The sequence below is a fragment of the Eptesicus fuscus genome, chromosome 20 (genome assembly GCF_027574615.1).
Source record: "Eptesicus fuscus isolate TK198812 chromosome 20, DD_ASM_mEF_20220401, whole genome shotgun sequence".
Classification (NCBI taxonomy): Eukaryota; Metazoa; Chordata; class Mammalia; order Chiroptera; family Vespertilionidae; genus Eptesicus; species Eptesicus fuscus.
The window spans coordinates 13,319,594-13,342,882 of NC_072492.1; the positions used below are offsets into that span (position 1 = coordinate 13,319,594).

Below are 23,289 nucleotides of genomic sequence, written 5' to 3' on the forward strand. Positions count from 1 at the left end.
TTTGGGCTATGTCCAGTGTGAGGCTAGTAAAGTAAATGCAGCTCTGGATGCTTTTTGTGTTCGTCTCCTGATGAACGTACGTAAGCAGCACTGCTGCGTTGTTGAGCTCACACACTTGCAATTAGTGAGACCTATGTAATTGTTATTGTCATCATCTCCATTATTAAAAAAAAAAATGATCAAATGAAAACCAGCAATCAGGAGGAGAAAATGGCCAAAAATATAAACATGTTTTTGTTTTTTCTTTTTGTGGAGAAAATCAAATATAATGAAATGAAAGAAATATGTTATCTGTGAAAGGCAAAACAGATTGAAAACACTGAATAAGAACCTTTGCAAATATATTAAAAGACTCAATAATATTTACCTTTTATTATAGCTACACTAATTTTTCTATCCTACTTTCTTTTTCTTCTTCATGGACATTAATAATGCAAATAGCATTCATCTATTCATCTCTATAGAAGAAAACTTGCCTAAAATGAAGAGTCAAATAGGCAGATTGAAAGGATTTACTCTGCCCTAGAAAAAAATAAAAATAAAATTACTAAAATGAAGATATATCATAGTAATGTTTCTGGATTTCAAAAGTAAAGAAAAAAACTCAATGGGTACTCAGGCCAAAAATCCAAGTCACCAATAAAAGAGGAAACCAGGCTGCCCTCCAATTTTGCTCAGCATATTCAGTGCAGTTTCCACCAGGAGATGCTGTGCCTATAAGAACCATCAGATCTCAAGAGCTTGGAACCAGGATGTTTGTTTCCTGCTCACATCTTGGCTGTGGCATCTCTGGGTCAGCTGCCTGTTCTCTGGGTTTTGTCTTCATTCTAGTCTTTTCTTCATCCAGTATCCAGGCTGCAGGGGCAGCCCCTACTTGGGAGAGTCCATTCTCATAGAAGAGATAAAAGAGCAGAACACACATGATGGCACTTCAATCTTCTGCTCAGAAGGAGCATATGGCTCTTAAAGTAACATTTGATTGACTAAACTGAGTCACATGACCAATGCGAGAGGCACATATATCCCACCTACTGTGGGACACATGAATGAGGCAAGGATGTGTGATCCTCATACAGGGAGGGCAACTACTATTTGGCAACTAATACTAATATACTCTTCCCAGTGTCATCTATGAGCAATTTATTTCCTGCTAAGCTGTCATCTCAGAAAAAAATAAGAGAAGATTATCTTTAAGTATGTAATAATTCCTAGAATGTAATCACAACAAGTTCTTCTTGGGGAAAAAAAAAAGACAAATGTTAAGCAATGTTTCCATTTAAATTGTGGAGCTGAGACTAGAAACACTGAGAAATATAGTTGACAGCACACAAAATAAATGTTATAAACCATGACAATGCAATAATAATAATAGTAATAATAATAATAATATACATTGAATAATTTAGACAAATAATGGGAAGCCAAGTGAGAGAGGAGTAAGTATGGAGATTTCCTCATCTTTCATACCTAGGGCCAAATGATATGGCTTGGAGAGATAAAGCAAATAGTGGATATATAAATATCTAACTGGAAGGTATAAAGATGACTATTAAAAGTATTTAATAACAATGTGGTCATTAAAACTGGAAAATACGATGCAATGGGAAGAGGTGAGGACATGAACTATATTCATTTTCTCATGGCTCATCATAGAGAATCAACAGATACCCTCGAAAGATGACAACTTTGGGTTTAAACATTGTCTTGGCCTGGCTTCCTACAAAGCCCAAGTTTAGACAAAGGCTTATGGAGTATAATTTATCAGGGACTTCAATCCCAGGGAGTAGGAGATTGGCACAGGGAAGAAGGAAAGCCAACAGGGTTTATAGTCAGGCTGACTGTACCGAGTGCCCATGACTCTTTCACCTCCTGCTATAGCACTCAGGGAAGCCCTGCAAACTGCGTGGTGTGGGCTGACTTGTCTACCTACCCCAAAAATTCGTATGTTAAAGTCCTACCCCCAGCGCAACAGGATATGACTGTATTTAGAGACAAGGCCTTTAAAATGAAGTCATATTAGTGGGCCCTAATCCAACATGACTTTAGAAGAAGAGGGGATTAAGGCACAGACAGACCCAGGAATGACTGTGCAAAGACACAGCAAGAATGCAACCGTTTGCAAGCCAAGGAGAAATATTTCAACCGGAGCAAAACCTGCAGACACCTTGATCTTGGACTTCTAGCCTCCAGAGCTATGGGAAAATAAATATCTGTTGTTTAAGCCACTCAGTCTGAGGTGTGTGTTATGGCATCCCAGGCAGGCTAGAACACTGTGTCCCAGGACAGTCTGTCCAAAGAGAAAGTGGGAAGACTTTATCCACAAACTCTCATCTCTCATTGGTGGATGGCTCCCTCCATGGGATTTATGAACCCCTGCACTTGTGCGTTGCACTTGTGTGGATGCTACACAGGGTCTCCTGATGTCTCATGTATCAGCCTGGATAGGAAAGACCCGGGAAGGCAAGAGGTACAAGACATTGTCAGGTTGTACCTGCCAATGGAATAAGAGACAGGTGAGGTCTAGGGGACCCGAAGTGATGCATCAAAGATGGCTGATGCAAGTGCCAACTGTAAAGTTAAAAATGCAACAGTTAAAGAAAATAAAAACAAGTTCTAAACCTTTGAAATTATCAGAAGGAAAACATCTGAAAGAAAATACATAAAACAGGCTCTATAACCCAACATTCTAAAAACGAACAAACAAAAAGAAGCATTTGAAGTGAAAAAGAACATAAAAAAGATGACAAGACGAAGAACAAACATGAATGTCTTATTTGTAATTGCAAATGAGATAAACACTCCGATTAAAGAAAACGTCTGCATTTCAGATTGCTTCAAAAGCAACGGCAAGTGATATGCAACAGACAAGAGCAACTAAAACCAAGAACCAAAGGCAGATGAAAAATAAAAGGATGGCTGAGCCCATATTTGGCAAATCAGCAAAAGGAAAGCAGAAGTCAAAGTCCTGATAACAGAGAAGATTGAATTTAGGGCAAAAAAAGTTAAACAAAAGACTATGATGAGCCTTTTATACTATAAAGTTTACAGTCCTCAGTGATCCACTTTAAATATTTTAAAATCAAAACATGGCAATAAAAGTTATAAAAGAAAAATGCAGAAAATAAAAGGAAAACACAAATGCAACTCATTTCTAAGTCTGTGATGGATCAAATAGATAAAAAAAAAGTGGTCCTAAAAATAATGTAGTAGCTAATCAAGTAAAACTAATCAACTATAAAGAATTAAACTATATAACTACATCACAACAATGGTTAGCCTCCCGCCTGAAATGCCTGTTGCAACATTTATCAAATTGGTCATGTGGGATTAGATCACAGATAACCCTTAGGATTCCAAAGAGCAGAAATTATCCAGAAGACACACCCTGTCTGCTATTTGATAACATCAGAGAATTATAACAACAAAATATAACCACAACACAACCTGCCGCCTAAAAACAAACAAATCAAGACCTCAAAAACTCTCACTGTACTGTCAGGAAGCTCAAAGCAAAATTGCAGACTATTTTAAAAATCAGAACATTACAATACCATGTATCTAATCTCATGGACTACAATGTGAGCAATGTTCAGAATAAAAGTCCTGATCTTAAATACTCCCATTACTCATTTGAGAAATGAAAATTAATGAACGAAGGGCTCAGGTCCCAAAGTTAGGAAAAACAAGAACAAAATTAGCTTAAGTAAAGTAAGAGAAGGACCTGCCAAAGATAAGGACAGAAAGTAATGAATTAAAAACAGTAGAACTAATAAATAAATGTAAGGGCTGGTGCTTCAGGGGAACAAAGAATAAAGTAAGTAAGCCACTAGATAACCTAATTAAGAAAAGAAAAATTGCAAATATGTTAAATTAGAGACAATAGTAGAAAAAATCTCCAAATATAAAACGGGGCTATAAAACTAACAGTGGAACCTTGGCCAGTTTGCTCAGTAGTTAGAGCACAGTCTGACGACTAAAGGGTCTCTGGTTCAATTCCCGGTCAAGGGCATGTACCTGGGTTGCAGGTTCCATCCCCTCCCCTGCTTGGGGCTTGTGTGGGAGGCAACCAGTTGATGTGTCTCTCTCACATCGATGTTTCTCTCCCCACCCCCTCTTCCTCTCCCTTCCTTCCACTGTCTCTCTAAAGATCAATGGAAAAAATAAAAAAATATTCTTGGGTAAGGATTTAAAAAAAATAAATAACAGTGGAGAGAGATAATCAAAATAACTAATCTCCTTGACCAACTCTCCTACAACGACATTTCCTACCCCCACCTCCACCTCAATCACATTCATGGTCCACCATGGTCATCTCCAATGCTAAAACATCAGCAAGTGTCCCAGTCCTGGAGCCCCAGGGAGGGTTCCAACCAATGACAGCCCCCTCCTGCTAACCATTTATCCCCACTCCCTTCCTGACTTCACTTAGGTGCAGTCATAGCAACCATTTCCTCCCTGCCTCTCTTCCTTGGCCTCTTGTCTAAGGAACCTGACAGCTGTTGACCCAGCACCCATCTCCTAGGTGCCCTCACCCAGACAGCTAAACGATGCTCAGAAGCATCATTCAAGGATGGCTGGGAAAGCAGGATTGTCCCTCTCTTTAAGGAGTGTGTGCATGTGAGGGTGTGTATGTGTAAGCATGCACATACACTAGGGTGTCTTTGGAGCGCCTGTGGCCTCCCAAATGTGCCAGAGCTGATTTCAGAAGTCGCGCATGGTTTAGAAAAACATGGATTATTCAGTGACATGGTAGCCAACCTCCAAGATGGTACCCATGACCCCTGCCTCTTGGTATCATGCTCTTGTAGAGTCCTCTCTCAAAGGTTAGTCTGTATGACCAAGGAATGTTTCAGAGCTGATGATGCTATATCACTTCCAAAATTAGGTATACAGAGGTTATAAAAGACATTGTGGCTTCAGGTTGAGACACCCCTCCCCTCGGATCACTCATTCTGGGGGAAGCCAGCTGCCATGTCATAGCCTCCCTACGGAGAGGCCCACGTGAGGAGGAACTGAAGTCCCCTTCCAGCAGCCACAGGAGTGAGTTTGGAAGTGGACCCTGTGGCCGCCGATTCCTACCTCACTTCTAGGGAAATTGTTTGGGTGGGAGGCCTGGCTATCCCTGGGCACTGCCGCTTGCCCCCATGTTGAGAGCGAGGTGAAAATTAACCACAAGTCTGAGACACAAGAAGCCACATAAGGATCAAAATACAATATCAACTGTATTACCAATAAAGGTGAATTGAGGAGCTCATCCTGGACTGAGCCCACCATATGACACACAAGTCCTTTACTCCTGAATTTTATTTATCCACCAGGAGTGTCTGGGGAATCTGGCCTCCCCTGGGCGTGTGTCTGTTTGGTGTGGGGAGGGAGTCCTGCCCCTGAACCTACTGCATGGAGGAAGCGGCTGGAGGAGAATACGATCTGTGAGAAAAACCAGGACACACTAGGCCTCTACCCTCATCTCTCCAATATGACATGGTTTCCCTCTTTCTTGCAGGAAGGGGTGGGAGAGAAATTTTCCTCTGATCCTGTCCCATCGTGGGGACGGAATGGCAGCTCCCTCTCTTCATGGCTACCTGAGGGGAGGATGATAAGCATCCCATCCTACAAAAGCCCTGTATATCTCTGAATGAGTCACCATCCTGCTTGGAGCCTCAACTTCCCCATCTGTAAGTGCAGGCCTTTAGAACAAAGGTTGTGAAGGTCTCCCCAGCTTTAAGATTTGATGAAATCCCATGAATATGGAAAGGCTGTGCTCCTACAGGTTTTCCAGCTGAGAGCCTGCAGGTAATTTGTCATTTAATTACTCCATGAGAAGTTGGCAGCCCGGCCTTTTTCGGGGCCCAGAGGATGATCCTGCAAAGATCTGCGTGGCTCACATCCTATGCGGCTGAAAAATGCAGGAGTCAGAGCCTAATCCAGTGCAGTGTCTGACAAAAACAGAAAAGACTCATTCAATTCATTCCTTCACCCCCCATATGTATTTGTATCAGGCATCTACTGTGGGCCTTATTGGGAGTGGGGGTGGCTGGAATCTACACAGCCCTGGCCAGCAAGGTCACAATCTACAGGGATATAACTGGCTGCTAACAAAAATACAGAGTATTTAGGACCAAAAGAAAGACAGGGGATAAAACCCAAACTGCAGGCTCCAGGCTGAAAGGAAAGGGTCCGTGGCACTAGGTAGGGGTAGAGCACAGAGGGCTTCTTGGAGGAGGTGGAATTGTAACTAGCTCCTTGGGGATAGAAAGCCTCTGGGCCTGTAGGGACTGGCTAAGGAGGAGTTTTCCAGGGAGAGGGAAAGGCGTGAGCCAAAACAGAAGACTGGGAGTCTGTGGACAGGAAATCCATCTGTTGGACTCGAACAAAAGGCATGGAGGGGAAGGCATGGGATGAAGCCAAGACAGGCCATTTTCATCACTCCAGAGAGTTCCTTTGTGTCCATTCCCAGTCAATCCCACCCCAAAGCAACCCCTGATCTGCTTTCCATCACCGCAGAGGCATTGGCGTAGTCCAGAGTTCCGAATGCATGGAACCACACTGTACTCTTTTGTGTTTGGCTTATTTCATTTAGCATGTTACTTTTTATATTTATCCTTATCGCAATGTATCTCAGTAGATTTAAAAAAGTTATTGCTGAGTAATATTTCATTACATGGCTATACAACCGTTCGTCCATTCTCTTGATGGTGGGCATCTGGGTTGACGATCATGAAAAAGCTATGAATCTGTCTTGTAAAAGGCTTTTTGTGGACATGTGTTTTTATTTCTCCTGGGCAAATACCTATGAGTGAAATATCAGGTCCAACGGCCAGTTTTCCAAAGTGGCTCCTGGCCCTGTCTAGCCGGGAATGTCTCTGTGCTTCCGAAGTGACTGGACAGACACACTCAAAAAGCAATAGTCCCTGCATCTGGGCTGCTCTCATCAGGCACCAATGACTAAACCCTGGGAAAATGTCAAAACAGCTCTACAACAGGTCTCTTTGCAACCTGCACGTCCAGCTGTAATGCTTAGCCCCAAAGCTCCGCCTGAGTGCGGCTCACTCCAGGAATGTTCCAAGTGATTGGTGTTGCATCCTTGAAGACAGGGCAGTTCAAGTGCAGCCAGTCAGCTCTGAGCAGACACTTTCGTTAAGGCCTGAAGACCCTGAAGCTTTGGTGAACTGGCCAGCGAGTGGAGGACGCCTCTTCTGCCTGAATTTTCACGGATCTCATTTTATGCCTCATGTTTACTTGGCTCTTACCCAGAGTCTCAGAGGCGGAAGTCCCTCAGAGGCCATCTCTAGTTCACAACTGGAGACTTAAAAATGGAGGAAGAGGAGGTTTGGAGAGAAGAATGGCGCTGTCCGTGGTCACAAGACAGGCCATTTTCATCATGCCTGGCAGGCTGGGGCCTCCTGTCTTCCTGCCCTCTCCAAGCGGCCTCTCGGGTTGTTCTGCTGTAGAGCCCAACTACTCCCAATTTACTTGCCCATGGGTTAGTATCTGTGTAAGACTTGAACCCAGACACGCTCCTAATCACAGCTCATCTCCTGCACATTGGTGCTTCTGTCCTTACCTAAAAGCAAGGTCGGGAGGCTGAGGGAGAACACTAAATGGACCTCTGATTACCACTGACTCCCTTGACTGTGGTCCTTCAGTGAGGGCCAGCTCTGGAGTCACCTAGATCCCTCTTACTCCCATCCCAGAGGAGGTCCCAGAAGTCTGGGCTCCTCCCAGTCATTGACAGAAATGGAAGCAGGTCTGTAGCCCTAGAATCCCAGGGCTTGGTGCCCAGAACTTAGCCCCTCCTTGTCCTCTGGGAATAATAAACCCTTTTGCCTGTGACCTGGAGCACAGGTGGGTTCGTGAAGAGCCAGCCCCAAGATGAATCCCAGTGCCCGGTGCAGCTCACCTGTCCCTGATGAGTGAGTCCTTGTGCAGGTGGCTGAGGCAGGGCCTGCTGAGCTGCTCCTGAAGCCAAGGGCGGAGGATGTACACTTCTTCCCAGCATCCCCTGGGGCCTCCAGGCATGAACTTGCCTTTAGTCACCCCGCAGGAGGGAGGGCAGGAGTAGAGTGGCCAGGATGCTCTGTTCTGGACATGTGCCTCCCAGGAGGAGGATGTCCAGTGTGGGACCACTTCCCAGGCCGGCGCCTCCTTCATGTATCCTGCCTGCTACTTCCATCCTGTCCTTCTTCTTCCTGCACCCATCAGGATGGCATCCAATGGTAGTCTGAATGGAAGGTTGGGTTGCTTCTTCACCATTCTTGTGTGGCTTTGTCTCCTCACTTCAGGAACTTCCTTCTAGGTCAGTGACTCCCTCAATAACCTTGGGTAAGTCACCACCCTGCTCTCAGCCCCAGGTCCACTTGGTTCCATGTAACCTGATGGGCTGCAGGAGGCTTCAGTGAGGCCACGTGTGTGACTGGTGAAGCTTCTGACCTTCATGAGGGATCCTTAGTGGAGAAAAAGTGGCCAGAGGAGTCAATGGTTAGAAGAGCATGGGACAGCTGTTTCCAAGGTTATAGGTTGCAGTCACAAAAGGGCCAATTCGATTGAGGACAGCCACACACTGTAACCACAAACAGGGTCCTGACTTCAGCCAGACTGCACCCCAACCCTGGCCCCGCCGAGCCCTGACCCTTGCGCTGGAACTAGGACCTGCAAGTCCAAGGACAGCTGTCCTCGTCATCAGCACCAGGGACTCACAGGTGATTTCTCCAATCTACCCAGTCCAGAATGTCCCTGTGGGTCATATCTATGACATCCCAGAGTCTCCCTCCCAAGGTGGTTTTATTTTATCCTTTAAGTGAAACCTTGTCATGCATTAGAGCCAGGAAATTACACCCTTGGCTGAGCAGCCTCTGTGCTGAAAGCAGGCCAGGTACTGTGATGAGCTGAGTCCAAGAGCAGCATCAATGCAGCTGCTCATGAAAGTCACATGAACCCGGGCAGCTGTCACCTAGACCAATCCCTGGGGCTGCAACAGTATCTCATGCCCCAGGGGAGCTGGACATTTGTCCAAGGGCTGGCCCCCAAAAGGTGACCTCTTTAAAGTCTGGCTTCTCAGGCCCTGGGCGGGGGGTTCATAAGAAGCCATGGTCAGCAGCAATGGTGGCTGTTCGAGCTAGACATCCAAAAGTGTAGATGCTTCCTGACCCACAACCTTTGGGGTTGCTCCTCAGGAGGGCTCTGCAGTCCCTGGCCAGTGACATTGCCAACGTAATTACAAATGTTAACAGCTAATGGTTAGACATTGACCTACTAAGGTGGAGATTTGTATCTGATGATTTTGGGGGCTTTTCGAGCTCTAAAACTTGTCATTGAAGTGTGGAATTTATGAATTATAAATGATGAGGGGATGGATGGATGGATGGATGGATGGAGCAGAAGAGTGTCAATTAGAGGCAAGAGAAACATTGAGAAAGACCCAGCATTAAAAACCACAGGCAGATGCGTCAAAGGTGGAGGTGGCTGTTGCGGTGAAGAAGTGGGGAGAGGATATTTCAAAAGCCTAACTGGTTCATTCCCAACCTCCTGTGCAGAGAAGAAAGACTCCTGACAATGGGTAGAGGAAGAAGCTGAAACTGTGAGGCCCCTCTGGGGCCTAAGCTGATTTTTCTCAACCCAGAGTTCAATTTATTGAGTCCTTAACAGGATAGAAGGGCTTTCAGCTTTGCCCGTGTTTCTCCTGTGTCTGCATGTTTGCTTCTAAGAGAGGCAGTGGGATTCAGAGAACCGTGGTCTGGGGTCTGAGTAAGATGACGTCAGAGCAATAATGTTACCCAGCTCCTTGAACGTTCAGGTGGGGAAACTGAGGCCAAGAATTTGTTACTCAGTAAAGGGATGTGTAAAGATGATTCAGGAAATAATGGAAAGAGTGTGGGCTGAGAGTCAGAAAACCTGTGTGTGTGTGTGTGTGTATGTGTGTGTGTGTGTGCACAGGCATGTTTTGACAGAACATTGAGAAAGACCCAGCATTAAAAACCACAGGCAGATGCGTCAAAGGTGGAGGTGATGAAACAAAGATATTGCCAAAGATATTGCCAAATCTATGTTCTCTCAGTTACTTGTTTTCACTTTCTGGATTCTAATTCTAGAAATTATTTCATGATAGAAAGTCATAAGATCATACCCAATAAACTCAAGTCCTCTATTGATTTTTTCCCCCTCCTCTTCAACAGGGGCTGTGTTTGGACTACAGCGTGATGAAACATTTAGCTAAGGAAGCAGAAAACAAGAAACAACCCCAATTCCCAAGGCAATAAAATCATCATCAATTCACCAGAACACATAAGTTTATTCTCACCAAATATAAAGACAAGTTATTAAGGATCTGTGGTGAGTCTCAATTGGGAAGAGCCTGGCTGACAATTTCATCTCCTAGAATTTAGGGGAAAAGGTCAGAGAAACTGCAGCCTCTCCTCATCACCTTTCCCTTCCCGGCCCACCCAGGAGTGTTCACCACCTGATGGGGGAGGGGGGTTGCATCAACCCCATAATGCCTCTAAGACCTTCCTTTTCTACTCCTTGCCTGTTAGCCTTACCTCCAGATCAAAGTTAAGTGTGTGTGTGTGTGTGTGTGTGTGTGTGTGTGTAATTTTATTGGAGGAAATGTACACAGATTACAGATAGACTGTTAAAATGTCTCACTGTGACCTCATCCATATACACTCTATCCAGCTTAACAAATAGAACACCATCAGCCCTTTAGAAACTCACTCAGTCTTTCTCAGAGGGCACCATTGTCCTGACAGCCAACATCAGAAACTAGCTTTGCCTAATTTTGAATTTTATATAAATGGGATCATAGGGTATGTGTTTTCATGTGTATTGTTTTTTGTGCAACATTGTTCATAAGATTCATTCGTGTTACTGTGAGTTTCCGTTGATTGTGTATTTTCATTGTTGTCTAATATTCCATGCTATGCATATACTACAGTTTATTTACTCATTCTGCTTTGATGGACATTGAAGTTGTTTCCAACTTTTGCCTATCCCAGGTAATATTGGTAGGGACATTCTCATGCCTATCTTGTATAGACATAGGTGGGCATTTCTCTTGGTCACATGCCCAGAACTGGAATTACTCGTTATAGTGTATACATCTTTTCAACTTTGGTAAGTACCGCCAAACTTTTTTTCTAAAATGGTTGTAAAAATTTAAATTCCCATGAGCAGCATAAGAGCATCCAGTAACTCCACATCTTTGTCAGTACTTAAAGTCTTTTTTATTTTAGTCTGTCGAATGGACAATGGTTTTAATATGTTTCCCTGGTTACTGATGACTTTGAATAATTTTTAGTTTATTGGTCATTTAAATACCTTCTGTTGTAAAGTACCTGTTTAAATATTTTGCCTAGTTTCCTATGACCTTTTTCTCTTATTTGTAGTTGTTCTTAGTATATTCTATATTAGTTCTCTGTCAGTTATACGTGTTGAAAACATCTCTTTCCACATCAGTTTGCCTTTTCACTTTCTCAATGGTGTCATTTAATAAGTGAAGTTCTTAATTTTAAGGTAGTCTAATTTATTAATCATTTTTAAGCTTAGTGCTTTTGTATCCTGTTTGAGAAATCTTTATCTACTCCAAGATTATGAAGATAGTTCTCTTCATTGTGGCTAGAAGCTTTATTGCTTTACCTTTTATATTTGCATCTGTAATCCAGATAGAGTTAATTTTTGTGTAGGATGTGAGGGAGGAGGGAACACTCATTTTTCCCATATGGCTATCCAATAGCTGACCTATCGTAAGTTACTCAGAAGACTGTCCTTCCCCCACTGCTGCTCAGCGCCATCTTTGTCATAATCAGTTGTGTGTGCACACATACACGCATACAGGTGGATCACTTTTGGGTTCTTTATTGCTCATCCTTGTACGAAAACCATACTATCTTAATTACTGTACCTTTACTTAAAAAAATCATGAAATCTGATAGTGCAAATTTTATTTTGGACATTTTTAGCTTTTAAATTTTATGTAAATTTTGACATTGTGTTATCGATTTCTATATATTCACAGCAACTTCTGGGATTTTTACTGATGTTATGTTGAATCTTTAAATCAACTTGTAGAAAACTGACGTCTTTATGATATCAAGTCTTCCAGTTCACAAACATGCTAAATCCTCTCATTTATTTAGGTCTTTTTTTTTTTTTTACTTATTTCAATAATGTTATATCATTTCCAAGTGAAGGTCTCAAAAATCTTCTGTTATATTTATATTGAACTATTTGATGTTTTATGCTATTCTAAGTGGTAGACTTTAAAAATTTTTGTGTTCTGTTTGTGGCTAGCATATAGGAACATAATTTGTTTTGTATGTTGATCTTATATCCAGTGACTTGTCTAAATTCATGTGTTTATCAACACCCTAATAATTTATTTGTAGATTCTTCTGAATTATTTTCTATGTGTGCAATCATGTCATAGATGAAAGTGCCAGTTTAATATTTTTATTTATAAGCTTACACATTTAAAAATATTTTCTATTCTTATTGCACTGGTAACGCCCTCTAATACAATGCAGAATAGATTTATGATAGTAAAATGTTCCCAAACTCTAGGGAAAAGCTGCTAATATTCTGTCATTTAGAATAATATTTGCTGTAGGGTTATCAGACTAAGAAAGACTTGATTCTTAAATTTCTATAAAGTTTAAATCATAAATGGATATTGAATTTTATATGCAATGTTGCCTTTATTGAGATGATTATATAATTTTTCTTCTGTATTCTGTTCATGTGGCAATTTGAAGCTGGGCTTTAATCATTTAAAGCCTGATCTATTTCTTTCTGGTTAGCCATTAACCATTCAATCTGACCGTCCAGGGGTCCTGACTAAACGCCTGGGGTGTATTTATAAGGACTCCTTCTCTTTGATGTAATCTGAATTTCAATGTTTGTTCCCTAGATTCTATCAGACCACTGAGAGTTCTCAACCTATCATTTGCTATTTTAGACAATGTTTTGATGAGCTTTCTTTTGCTTTTATCTTTTCCACAAAACTAATTTTTTAGAGCGGTTTTAGGTTCCTAGCAAAATTAAGAGGAAGATACAGAGATTTCCCATATACTCTTGCCCCCACACATGCACAGCCACCCTTATGATCAACATCCCCCACCAGGATGGTGCATTTGTTACATGATGAACCTACTTTCACACACTATAATCACCCGAAGCCCACAGTTTACATGAGGGCTCCCTCTTAGAGTTGCACCTTCTGTGGGTTTGAACAAATGTATATTGACATGAATCCACCATTATAATATCATACAGAGTATTAACTGCCCTGAAAATCCTCTGTGCTTCTCTTACTCATCCTACCCCCACCCTCACGCCTAGCAACCACGACTATCTTTTTTTGCACATGTGGCTTATCTCCTTAGTATAAACTCTCAAATGTGAGATTTGCTAATTCAAAGTATGACTCTCTGGAAAGTCTCAATTTTCTCTGTCCAATAGTTTACAGAAGTACTCTTTGATAGACCACATGCAAGATTCCTGCACATTCTACCAAGAGGGCTCCAGAAAACCCGGTGCCAGGACTAAGGGCAGGGTTTCAGGGCTTAGAGAAAGCCTAAGAAGGGGCTAGGCTCAGCATCACAGGTAGAAGCAGGCCCATATCCTGGGTCAGAAGAGCACAGGGTTAAATACCAACACGACACAGACTCCCCCCTCCTTCTTTTTGACACAAGCCCCCAAAGTCTAGCTGAGATACCAACAGGGTAAGTTCATTCATAGAATAATCAGTTGTCAAATTCAGTTCTGGTGTTTCCGACAGGGCGATTTTTCCTAACGGCATCAGCTTATTTAGTTTTTAGGCGGCTGCCTGGGCACAAACACTTAAACGCGTGCACATGAATAATTTAAAAGGAAAATCCAGCATGGCTAGCAGGAATCAGCTCTTCATCAGAGTCCCTGATGATGGTTCCTCTTTCCCATGCCCTTCACAGACTCAAGAGAGGTCGTCAGCGTTTGGCCTGTGGTTGCAGGAAAAGATGAGCATCTAAAGCAACCGATGACTTATGGAGGCAAATGGAATCGCCTCAGCTGGTATTTTATCTCCATAACCTGCCATCAGAATCCTAGAGGCTACAGGATTGACTCAGTGGGGTTTCATATGCTCATACGATGTCTCCTAGCCCCATGCTAGCTGGTCTTGGTTTATGGAAAGGTTCCTGGCCACAGGATGAAGGTCACCACATCCACAGCTCCAATGGGCACCATCCACAGACACAGTGCAATGGAATGGTGCAACCTCGGGTAACAGGCTTGAAAATGAGTCCTCAGCTGAGCTGCTGGGAATATTTTGCGATATGCCATCGTGGGGATGGGATAGTGGCAGGAAAAATGCCCTACTGTCCGTGAAGGGGGCATTTCCAGCCTGACCATGTTGGCATTGACTCTGGAGAAGATGGTGATCATGCTGCTGCCTGTAGCTGTCCAACGGAAGATGAGAGAGTCGTGATAGAGCTCAGATAGTAGCATCTAGGAGGCCGAGTGAGTGATGAGGATAGGACTCCAGCCACAGAGTCCAGCCTAGACCTGACGCCAGATGCCAGACCTGAAGCCCTGGTGGACTCTTCTAGCAGCACGCAGGCAGCAGGGACCGGGCAGTCACGGCTGTGGGCCACGGTGTTGCGGATCTCAGAAGAGACAGGATTGAAGGTGGGACAGGATCAGAGCAGGGCCAGCACTCCTGAGCTCCTGGCTGCAAGCTGCCTGAGGAGCCCTGCTTTACTAAGTCCCCCTGGCTGTTCCTGGAAGCTGGATGGAAGGATGCCACAGACAGGCACATGGTACTGTCAGGAAGCAGGCCTAGTAAATCAGGGGAGAGAGGCTGGGGACTTGAACTAAGTCTGCGGCTGGAGCGGTGTAGAGAGGTCCACCTGGGGCAGGCCTGAGCTTGTCACTCCCCTGCTTGCACCCTCGCCTCTGCCTCCCCAACAGCCCATCTCTTCAAATGGGCCTCCCACCTCTTTGGCTCAAAACGTTTGCCTGCCCGATCATGCACTGCCTCTCACTGCTTCCTTCTCCACCCACCACTGCAGCGCGTCTCCCTCCCATCTCATCCCCTGCAGCAAGTACCTTCCATGAGGTGACTGCGGCCAGAGCAGTCTATCAACAACAGCTCGGCCCTGACCTGGAGCCCCCGGCTCACAGGTCCCTGATGGTCCCCCGTCTCCTTCAAGATCAAGTTTGTGTCTCTCTGATATTCAGAGCTTGGCACCATTGGGCCCACCCTCCTGCTACAGCCATATCTCCCATGGCATCGAAGCAGACCCTGCCCTTCAACCCAACAGCGGGATCCTCTGGTTGGGAATCCATGTGGCTTCCTTCTGCTTTTGCCACCTGCCAGCCTTCCAGAATCCTAAACTCCTTCTTACGTTTTTCCTAATTGTCGCAACCATGTGACCCCAGAGCACACAGGCAATACTCTCATGATATTTTCTTTATGCAGCAAGATAGCATTAGTTGTTACATTTTCTGGTTATCAAACTATCATGGGTATATACACTGAGTGGCCAGATTATTATGATCTCTGAACGCATAATAATCTGGCCACTCAGTCTATATCCTATATAACAAAAGGCTAATATGAAAATTGTCCCCTCGACCAGGAGTTCGACCAGCAGGCAGGCAGGCCAACCGCCCATGTCCCCTCCCCCTGGCCAGGCTGGCTGGACCTCACACATGCACGAATTCATGCACTGGGGCCTCTAATATATATACTGAGTGGCCAGATTATTATGCGTTCAGAGATCATAATAATCTGGCCACTTAGTGTATATAGTTAATGTTAGGAAGATGTTGACGAGGATAAGGAAGATGGTTAAACTCTCCTGAACACCGATCACTCAGGAAGAATCACTGCTTAGAAGATGGTGTAGCTTCTTCTTGATGGCACTCTCTGGAAATCCACCGCCCGAGGCCACAGCCTGGCTGCAGCCTCCAGCTGGAGCTGGGAAAACCACGCCCCAGACGGCACACACAGAGCCACTGTCCAGCCGCTCCTGTAGGCGCAAAGGCCACCTGCTCCTGCTCCAAAGGGCCTCTAAGTCACCGTGAGGAGATGGACAGACATCAGGGCTCTGGGGAAGGCAGCCCAAGCTAACTACAGCAGAGTGTGGGATGGTTAGTAGATGGAGGGTTGGGGAGGGGCTGGACTCCTGGGATCTGTGTCGCCCCTGCTTTCGCCAGCTCTGGGTGGCTCCAGGCACTGATACTCCAATCTGCAGGCTCTCTGTCCTCTGGTCTCTACCCCAGCAAGCCAGCCGCCCTTCAGTTAGTTCTGTTCCACAAATACGCCCCGTGCTCCGCTCTCTTCTGGGAGGTGCTGGGAGCATAGAAACCAGACAATCTCTGTCACCGAGGATCTCGCAGCCTGGGGGGTTAGGAGCAGTCAGCTTGCCAGGCCCAGGCTCTCCATCAGCACCTCTGCGAGGCCATGGTACCTGTTTTGAGAGTGAGCCCTGCGCCATTCAGTGCTCAAGCAGGCGGTGCCCAGGTAGGCCCTAACATCTCCCAGGTCTCTCACTGGGCAATGGTTTCCTGATCGGCTCTCCAGTCCTCGCACTGGGACAGGGCCTTGCACCGAATTCTGTCCATGTGGCTGGAATTGCCAACCCTTCTCAGCTCCAGCCGCCATGTCAGGGCATTGCAGAGGACCCTGTGAGTGGCAGACAAACCTGCTTCCTGGGGAGCTTGGGCCATGCTCAAGGTGCAGAGGAAAGCAGGCTCCTTTCGTTCCTCTATCCACTCACCTCTGCTGGCACTAGAAACAGTTTCTTGAACATTATCCAGGTAGATAAGAGAGACTTCAAAGTAATTAACCGTGCAATGTGGCAAGTGTTAAAAAGAGATGCACAGGAGTAAAGGGAGTTGCCTTCTGTCCAGAAAAGGAGAGTGAAAAGATTTATAAATGAAGGGACATTTAAGGTGGGTTTTGAAGGCAGAGTAGGAGTTTTCTCATTGAAAAAAGGAGGGATAGACATTGTCATATGGGTATTCCAGAAAGATCCCCATGACAGCTAGTGCAATGGATGGACTGGGGCTGGGGAGTGGGGAAGCAGGGAGACAGGCTAGTCCATATGATGGTCCAGGCCAGAGACCCACTGAGGCCTGGGAGATGGGCTGTGAGGGAGGCAGGGGAAATAGCCCGTGACCCCCCCATAGCTCCAAGGAAGCAGGGCCTCCTGGAGTTTGGCAAAGGCTGGGCGAATGCCACCCTGAAGAAAGTGCAGCAGCCAGAACTTGAAGAGAAGCCAGGCGGCCTGTGGCTCCCACCCTGAACCCCCATGCGGTGGGTGCTGGCATTTAGACGTTTGAAGGAATCTTGGCCGGTGGGAGGGCACTTTGTAAATGATCTAAAGAGATTAAATGCATCCTTTATTAAGAGAAATGGTGACACCTCTGCCTGCTTGCTGTGAGTTTGTTTATCTCAGTCCGCTCTCCTTCCCCAAATGGGACATCACACAGAACTGCAATTATTTCTAAAATTCTAAATTGGCTCTCTTTCTCCAGGAAAATGGCTCTTGATTCAATTAATCCCTCTCCCGGAGAAGCCGTTAGACATCTGATTGGAAGAGGGCTTGAGGAAGAGATGCCTGCTCCCCTTGATTCTTTTATTATAATCTAATTAAACCAGCATTTATCAAGTGCCCACCGTGGGCACTGCTTTGGGCAGGAGCTGCAGAGCCTGGTGGGAGACCCCCACTCCGTGCCCAGCAGGAGCGCACACTCTCACGGGGAGGCAGCAGTAACTAATGAAGGAATAAAGAGCTCTGGGACTAGACAGACTGGGAGGGGCTGGGGAGGCCAGGTGGGGGCGAGTGATCTCGGGAGGGAAGCCTTTCAGGCAGAGAGAACAGCTTGATCAAAGGCTCAGGTGTGGAAGGAGAAGGAATGTTCGGGAAAGAGTAGGTAGATTGGTGGTGTATGGTATAGCTCACACTGCCCAAGACTTCACTGGTTGCAAAAATTGTTATCCACCTACTGTCCTTTCGTCCTTGTGACAACTCCATATGTTGGAACCCAAGCCCCTTTATGCAGGTGAAGAAATTGGAACTCAGAGAAGTGGGTGGCAAAATGAACAGCTACTGTTTGTTGAGCACTAAGTATAGGCCATGTAGTCTGTGTGCATATGGCATCTCTTTAATTTAATTACTACAGGAACCATGTAGCTTAGACATCTTAATTGCCTTTTTGCAGATGAGGAAACTGAGGCTCAGAGAAGAGAACGAGGGAAAGGAGGAGAAATGGAGACCCAAGATGGGCAGGTTCGATGGGCCCTGCGTGCTCTCTTCTCACTGAGGGCTTTGTCCTTGACTCTGACTTACTCTCATGGGAGCCACTGGGAGGTTTGAGCAGAAGATTGACATGATCTGACTGACTCTTAAAAAGGGTCCCTCTGATCCCTGTGGAGAATAGACTACAGGGGCAAGGTCAAGTTTAGAGCCTCCAGCAATAACCCAAGAGCAAAATCAAGATGGTGTAGCTTGGGTGGGGTGCAGGAGCAGAGGGCGTGGTGGGTGACCAGATTCCGGGCACCGTTTGAAAGTAGAGTTGAATGCGTTTGCTGCTGGACCAGAGAAAGGGAGGCGTAAAGGACAACACCAAGAACGTTGGTCTGAGCATCTGCCCTCAACAGAGAAAAGAATGGCTGAGGCAGGAGCTGCCTTGGGGACACTGGTTACTCCTGCTTTATCCCTATTCCTTCTTTTGCTACCCAGGTCCGAACACTGTTTTACCCAGTCTGCCAAGCCCCCCAATATGCTGTTTCCTCTGCACAACATGCCCTTCCCATCCCATCCATCCTCCATCCCATCCTCCCGCGCACAGGCCAAGTGCTCAGCAAGGTAAGGACCCCCTCCAGCTCTCCCAGCCAGTTGAATGCACCATCTGGCAGCACTTCGTTCACTCCAAAAGCACCTATCTCACTGTTTCAGAGATGTTCTCTGTGCCTGCTTTTCTTCCTGAGACACCGAGCTCCCTGCAGAAGCTCAGCATGGGATGAAGGTTAAGAATAAGACGATGGCCCAGCCGGCGTGGCTCAGTTGGTTGAGCGTCATCCTGTGCATGAAAAGGTGGCCGGTTGGATTCCTGGCCAGGGCACACGCCCAATTTGAGGGTTCGATCTGCCCTCGGGGTGCATGCAGGAGGCAACCGATTGATGTTTCTATCTTATGTTGCTGTGTTTTTTCTCTCTCTCCACCATCTCTCTTCCTCTTTCTCTAAAATTATCAATAAAAACACATTTTTAAAACTTATTTAAAAATATGTGTTTTTTTTTTCTTGATTTCAGAGAAAGGAAGAGAGAGGGAGAGAGACATAGAAACATTAATGATGAGAAAGAATCATTGATTAGCTTCCTCCTGCATGCCCCACACTGGGGATAGAGCCCACAACCCGGACATGTGCCCTGACCAGGAATCGAACCGTGACCTCCTGGTTCATAGGTCAATGATCAACCACTGACCCACACCAGCCCTTAAAAAAAAAAAAAGATTAAAGGCATAGAATCCAACAAGTCTAGCTTGGAATCTCAGATTTGCTACTTAGTAGCTGTGGCCTGTAAGCAATATGTTCATCTACTTTGAGCCTCAGTTTCCACATCTATAAAATGGGAATGATAATAGTTTTGTCCTAGGGTGGTTCCGAGGTGTAAGTGAAGGAATACCTATAAAGTGCTGGGCTTGGCCTATATTAGCCTTCAGTGGATGCTCACATAACTTTGCAATAATAATGCATGTTCTCTATGCAGTCTCTCGGGGGCCAGTTTGAAAGGTGAATGGAGGGTGAGGGAGATCAGAGGAAGGGAGCTGAGCGGTCATGCAGGTGAAAGGTAAGGCCACCCCTGAGGCAGGGGCTGGGCAGATGGCACAGGGGCTGTTCATGGGGTAGAAGGAGCAGGTGGCCTTGGTCACAGGAGCACTTAGACAATCCAGCCCTGAGTGCTTTCCAGGTCAGCTTTAACATTTTAAACAGCTGTGCTTTCTCAATTGGTCAAGCCATTCGGTGCTGAGATTTCTCCCATCGAGGGCTGCGGGCGGCCTGACCTCTCAGCGGTATTCACAGTGCTGACCAGCTAATTTTAGACACTAAGGTCGGCGGGATAATAGGCTAAAAGCAACCTTCCCAGAGCTGCTCCGGCGATGTGGTCCTCAAGATGCTGTTGCTCACGAGTGAAGCAAGTGTTTATGGGGTGCCTACTTTGGGCCCCTGGGCATTGGTGGTGTGGGTATAAATAGCCTGCTCTCGGTAAGTCAGCAGAAAAAAAGTGCCCCTGGAAAGGCAACAGTTTCCACTGGGCAGAATTTACAGAAGGGGTAAGGTGCAATCTCCGCTTTCTCCTTGCTTTTCCTAGTCACCCTCACCCTGCCCTTCCTCACTGCCCCATAGGCAGCTGCTCTATGCCACTAGAAAAATGCCACGAAATGGCTCAGCTATGGCCCAACAACACACATAGCTCTGGGACGTGGGCCTTCCATTCCCTCATTAAGAGTGTCTTCACCCAGGCTGCCACCGAGAGAGTGGAGGGTGCTCCACACAGTCCCAGCCCCTCCTGCTCCTCACACACCAGCTCTTAGCTGGTGTTCCCCCCTCCCCACCGCCCCTGGCACACCCAGCCTGCCAGGCTGACCGGGAAAAGGGTAGTCATGTGGGTCCCAGCGTTAATTCCAGAATGGGTGACTGTCTAGACACTTTGCTGGACACTGGCCAGCTGGGCTGTGGGCAGCCTGTTGAGCTGTACGCAGCATCATCCACAGCTCTGCTGGGGTCCACCACCGAACAGGCGGGAACCAGCCTCCTGTCTGAGTCTGACACCTCCATTCTCTCCCTGCTCGTCCAAAGCACCTTAAAGCAGCTGGGAAACAAATGTCCTTGGTGCGGACTCTAAACGCATGGGGCAAAGCACGGGCGCGGGCATTTTTGTGGGGGCAGAATTGAACTCGGGGAAAGGACCCCAGGAGGGTCAGTTCTGACATCGTGGTTTTGGCATTGACTTTCCCTCTCTGACCCTGAAGGAGGTGGCTTTCAGTCTGAACCCTGACAGGTGGAGGATGGGAGGATACAAAGGAGGTTCTCCTGGAGAGCTGGGGTGGAACCAGACTGCGGGGCCTTCACTCCCAAGCCCCAGCCCGTGGGCTCTGCTCTGAGGAGAGAGGATGTCAGGGCCTGCGGAGCTGACCTGCGCCCTTGGGATTTGCAGGAGGTGATTCTGCTGGCAGCCAGGGGAGCCGCTGCTGTTTTCATTGTTAACCACAACGACAGCCATCTGGGCACTTAAGAGCACTTTGTGGCTTATAATGAACTTCCATTTGAGCCTTGCAAGCCACATAGCGAGGAATTAATTGGTTCACTCATTCATTCCATTAGAGAGCACTTATTAGATGGCAGGCAATATGCTGAGCTGGTTGCTTAGTATCCTTACCCTTGGCAGTGAAGCATCTGGGCCCAGGAGGGAAAAGGTCTCACCTGCAGTCTCATCGCTGGACACTGGGATGGACTTGCACTTCTCATTCATTTGTCCCTGCGAGGTGCCCCAGGAGCTCACCAAAGACCTGGGTCTGCCAGAGTCCCTGCGGAGGAGCCCACAGCTCCCTGTGCCCGCTGGGCCGCGGGGGTGGCGAGGCTTGGAGGAGACCCAGGAGAGGAAACCGGTCGTCCACAGAAAGGCAACCTGACAGCCGTGTCACCTTGCCTGGTTCTAGTCACTAGGGGTCGAAATGGACAGTGGTCGGGTACCTTGGGAAAGACAGTTGTCATTGGAGCAGATGTCTAGACTCTTGGCTTGCATTACTGAGTTGGGGAAGGGTTTCTGCTGCAGAAAGGTTTAGCTCCATGATACAATAAAACCCCACTTCAACATTCAGTGAACTTTGGAGCATTGGAAAGCTGATGGAAAAGAGAGCTTTCTGATATAGTCGCAATAATCCCGCTCCGAAAGCAGTTGCCATGGTTACTCCAAAGTCTCGAGGTTGTTTTTTATTTTGGCAAGAGATTGTAGATGCTTGCCCAGGGCAAGCCTGGCTGATCAAATTGGACAGCAGCCTGTGGTGAACTCTGGGGCACACACACCCTTGTGGCAACTGGAGCCACTGTCCCAAGCACCGGTCACGCTGGGCTTTCTTCAGCTCATCACTCACGGGAGCAGAGCCAACTAAGCCCCACAGGGATCATGCAATGCCATGATGGCGGTGGTCACAACCAGCTCCACCCTGGGCACTGGCCAGGCACTGTGCCAAATGACTTACTTCATTTGACCCCCACAGCAGCCTTGAAGGAGTGTCATTCCCATGTGACAGATGAGGCAACTGAGGGTCAGGGAAGCTAAGGCACTTGCCAGATCTTACAGCAAACAGTGGAGCTGGAATATTCCAACTCAGGGGACCTGAACCCCAAAGTCCAGGGGGTGGGGTAGACTCCATTTTTCAATTAAAGGAACCTGGAACTTGGAGGACAGCTTCTCCTTCTGCCTCATTCCTCCCTGGTAGCATGCTACTAGTGCCCTTCTCTTAAAGGGATGCTTAGCATTCTTCTCTGGCCAGTGACATCTCCTCCCCTTCCCTAGTGGACATGGGTACCTTGAGATGCTTGTCAAATGCCCAGCAGGGATCTCAGTGCTCCAAACCTGATGTTCCCAGCCAATGAGCTGCCAACTAGGGAAGGTGTGGTCTCTTTGATTGGCAGCAGAGAGATATAAGCTCAGGCTTCTGTTGGTCCTTCCATCTGATGGACCACCAGGTCTGCCTGTGGGGTGGTAGCCAGGGTGGACATGGATGGATGGGAGCTCTGTCCAGCTGTGCTTGTCTATTCCATCTCACTTGGCTGGGCATTCACATGCTCCTCTGTGCAGGGGCCATGTCTTTTCCAGATGTACCCTCTGCTTCCTCAGTCTCTTGCATGTGAGTGCTTTTAAGTTGCCCATTTATTCAGCAAACACATGTCAAGTCCTTGATGGGTATCAGGCCCTGCAAACACCAAGACAAAATGCAAGTCCCTGCCTACAAGGTGCTATAGTCTGGAGGAGAAACACACAGGCAATGACAAGGCCCTAATGGCTTCTTTTGTGACACAAGGAGTCAGAGGAAGCCACAGAGACCAGAGACCAGGAACTAGCTTTACCGGGGGGAGTGGGGGGGTAAGGAAGGATTTACAAAGAGTGTGGCCTTCGATCTGGGGAAAGAAATGGGCTGAACAGAATTAACATAGCCAGCTTGAAGCTGCTATTGCTAGAAGGGCTTGCTTGCAAGGTTTGTCCTTGGCTGGAGTCTTAGAACTTGGCTTTTGAAACAT

At 46.5% G+C, this 23,289-nt stretch overlaps 1 long non-coding RNA gene across 1 annotated transcript; it reads left to right on the forward strand.

Moving 5' to 3' along the window:
* Positions 1-18,231: 18,231 nt before the first annotated feature.
* On the forward strand, positions 18,232-18,965 carry LOC129147444 (uncharacterized). Its single transcript, XR_008554800.1, has 3 exons — positions 18,232-18,269; positions 18,723-18,848; positions 18,939-18,965. It is a non-coding gene; the product is annotated as an uncharacterized LOC129147444 (long non-coding RNA).
* The last annotated feature ends 4,324 nt before the right edge of the window (positions 18,966-23,289 follow it).